Here is a 3,625-nt window from a genome sequence, read left to right as displayed (position 1 = left end):
ATAAACTGCTTTAAATGAGATTCACACAGGAATGCCTGTGGGATTAAATGCAGCTTCAAATTAATCTAGAGCATCAAAATATTTTAATCTGGGAAAACTACTAAATTTGTTTTATAAAGCAGAATGAAATGAAAAAATCTTTGTATAAAGTAGTGATAAAAAGTCATTTCCAGATGTACTATATTATTGAAGAGTAGTAGTAAGGAGAAAATATTTTGGTCTGAGAAATTTTTATTCTGGAAAAGAAACTTGTAGATTTCTACTTTGGAATGACAGGTCTTAAGTACTTGTCTGCAAACTTCAGGCACTTGGCATATTCAAATTAAAGCAAAATATTAGACATACATTTGAGGTCGCTAGAGGGTGGTCTTTTGTTAAATGTAAAGCTGTATGTCTAATGGATTGACTGAGAGAATTTTAGGATTAGATTTTAGATCACACTATAGTGAAATCAAATTGCTTATGAAGAGAAATTGTTCATCAGAAAAGGATCCAAGGAATAGTAAAAAAAAAAAAAATGCATTTGTCAACTAATTTAAATTACTTAAATATTCATTTTAAAAACTGAGTTACTAAAGGACAAGTAAATATATTAGTTCAAGAAATATATAATGTCTGCAGATTTCCTGTTTCTCTAATGAGCTAAAAAAATCCTTTATACTAATACGGAGAGAGAAAATCTAGGGAGGACTTTGGAATAATAGCCTTCTTTAGGGTTCAAAAGCTTGGGAACAACCTGGGAGTCCCAAGCCAGCCCCACCGCCTCTATGAGTCAATGTCTGTCACACTCTGGGAACTCTCATTCTCTACCCTACGCTATGTTCAGGATAAGGAACAACTGGATTTTAGGAGTAAAATTACTGAAAACTGGGAGGGGACAATAGGAAATTGAATTATTAGTGGTCAACCGGAGAGAATCAGGTTTTATTTTTAGACCCTCCTCTGACCTCACTGTGTCAGTCCTGTTGTAACTGCTTCTTTTGCCTGCTCTCCAAAGAGAGCACTCCATCTTTAATTTTTTCCCTGGACTTCTTACTACTTTAGAAACTAATTTAAAACATTCCTCCTTTAGAATATCTTCCCTAATCAGTCTTTAGTCTACTGATGTCCATTGTTTGACTTTTAAAATTTAACTGTACATTTGTAGATAGGAGCACACACTGTTTGTGTCCTATGTAATGTACTTAGGTCACCCACCCCTCTTCTGAAAATTCACTTTGCAGTGTTTAGATTTAAATGTGCTATTTAAGCTTCTTTCATTGAGATAGCTCTACAGGAAAGCATAGGTTTGGTGAGAGGGTTCAATTAGGATAAATAAATTCCCTTCTTTCTTTCTTTTTTTTATTTTATTCATTTCTCTTTTCAAAATGTTCAAAATAGAGAATCTTCATAATTTTCTGTGGTAGTGATGATGGAGGTGGGGGTGGAGGAAACTTGAGCAAGCAAATTAGGTAGTTTCATAACACCTTCAATGTAACATATTTCTAAATAATAGTTTAAGCTGTGCAAAGAAATCAATTCACATATTTAAGAGCAACTACCTTAAACTTTAAACAGGAATTTTTTTTTTAACTTAATGGAATCTAAAGGACAGATTTTCAGTGGAAAAAAAAAAGACAACTGTATTAGAATTTTGTGCTCTAAGGTTAACGCAATCGCTTTTCTGAAACCAATGCGACAGATTCAAAAGTAGGTCTTCCCTGTGGCCTGGGAATTAGTAACAAGGAACCAGAACTGGGGACAAGAAGGCTTAAGTACAGTACCCTGTTTTATAAAGGGAGCTGAGAACAAATGGAGACCAGATACTCTTCAGGGCTTAAGGAGACATTGCTTCTGTCCTACTGTAAACCCCAAAGCTGTTCTGAAGAGTGGAGAAAAAAGAGACTTGATAGAGGGTGGTTGAAGGTAGAGAGTAGGAAAAAAGTAAAACCATTTTCAATTTTTTAACCCATCAGCATAGAGTCAATAAAACATTTGTGCTAGCATGGAAATTTTCATGATTAATTTGGAAAGCGTCTTGTGAAAGACATAATTCTCAGTAGCATGATGCCGTGGACCTACAATCTGAGCTTCCATGCCAAGAAAAATCTATGTGCAGAATTCCTCTTTGGAAAATAGCTTTATAACTTGTAGCTTTTAAGCTACACATAGCATGAGAAATATATATAAAAAAAGAAATCATTAGGCTTTGTGGTAATAGTCACATACAAAGTATTTAAATATCATCAATATTTTCTTAGCATTTAGCTATGTGAAAATATGCAATGTGTGGTACATCACACAAATCTGTATGATATGATCTGAACTTATCAGTTAAGTAAGTCATTTTATACTTCAGCATTATATGAGTATGATGTGATCTCATAGGGTAACAAATGATTATCCTACATCTCAAAGACGATTTAATAAAAATTTATAGAAAATGATTATTTTCTTCAGTTTATTTAATGCAGACAAATTAAATCAAAATACAATAGCTTAAGCTGTGTTGTAATTATTAGAACATTTAAAAATTATCTTTTACTAGGGTCTATTGAGGAAGTATGTATTTGTGCTTTTATTTTTCAAACACTAATAAATTGTTTTTCATTGTTTTTAATTGTGCATAGTTGATTGTACATATCTGTGGGGTGCAGAGTTGAATATCAATACCTGTGTGTGATATGTGATGCTCAAATTGGGATAATTAGTATATTCATCACTATACAATGTAATTGATTTTTGTGACCGTTTACTAATTCCTTCCTTTCCTCCCTCCCTCCCTCTCTCTTTTTCCCACCCCTGGCAACCTCAGCTCTTTAAAAGTTCAATGTATTATTGTGATCCTTGTATATTTCTTTTTCCTATTTATTCATTTATTTGCTTATTTATTTATTATTTTTTTATTAACTCCCATATATAAGTGAGAATATGTGGTATTTGTTTTTCTGTGCCTGGCTTATTTCACATAACATAACTTTCTCTAAGATCATCCGTGTTGCTGTGATGGCAGTATTTCATTCTTTTCATGGCAGAGTAGTATTTCATTGTATAAATGTACCACATTTCCTTATCTACTCATCTGATGACAAGCATTTAGATTGGTTCTAACTCTTGGCTATTGTAAATAGAGCTGTAATAAATATGGGAGTACAGGTGTCCCTTTGACATGATGATTTTCATTCCTTTGGGCATATACCCAGCAGATATGGCTGGGTCATATGGCAGTTCTATCTGTAGTTGTTTAAGGAATCTCCATACCATTTTCCATAATAATGGCATATAGTTTCTTGTTGCTGTTGTTGTATCTTTGTCTGGTTTTGGTATCAGGGTGGTGCTGGCCTAATAGAATGAGTTTGGGAGAATGACCTCTGTGTTAATTTCTTGGAATAGTTTGAAAAGGATTGGTATTAATTCCTCTTTAAAGGTTAGGTAGAAATCATCAGCAAAGCCATCCAGTCCTGGGATATTCTTTTCTGAGAAACTGTTGATTACTGCTTCAATTTTGTGGCTTGTTAGTCTGTTCAGGTTTTCTGTTTCTTCTTGGTTGAGTCTTGGTCATTTGCATGTGTCCAGAAATTTATTCATTTCCTCCAGGTTTTCAAATTTGTTGGTGTTTAGTTGTAATAGTCTCTAATGATTCTTT

The sequence above is a fragment of the Galeopterus variegatus genome, unplaced genomic scaffold (genome assembly GCF_000696425.1).
Source record: "Galeopterus variegatus unplaced genomic scaffold, G_variegatus-3.0.2 Scaffold5776, whole genome shotgun sequence".
NCBI lineage: Eukaryota > Metazoa > Chordata > Mammalia > Dermoptera > Cynocephalidae > Galeopterus > Galeopterus variegatus.
The sequence above is the reverse complement of the archived record's forward strand: the minus strand, read 5'-3'. Positions refer to the sequence as shown.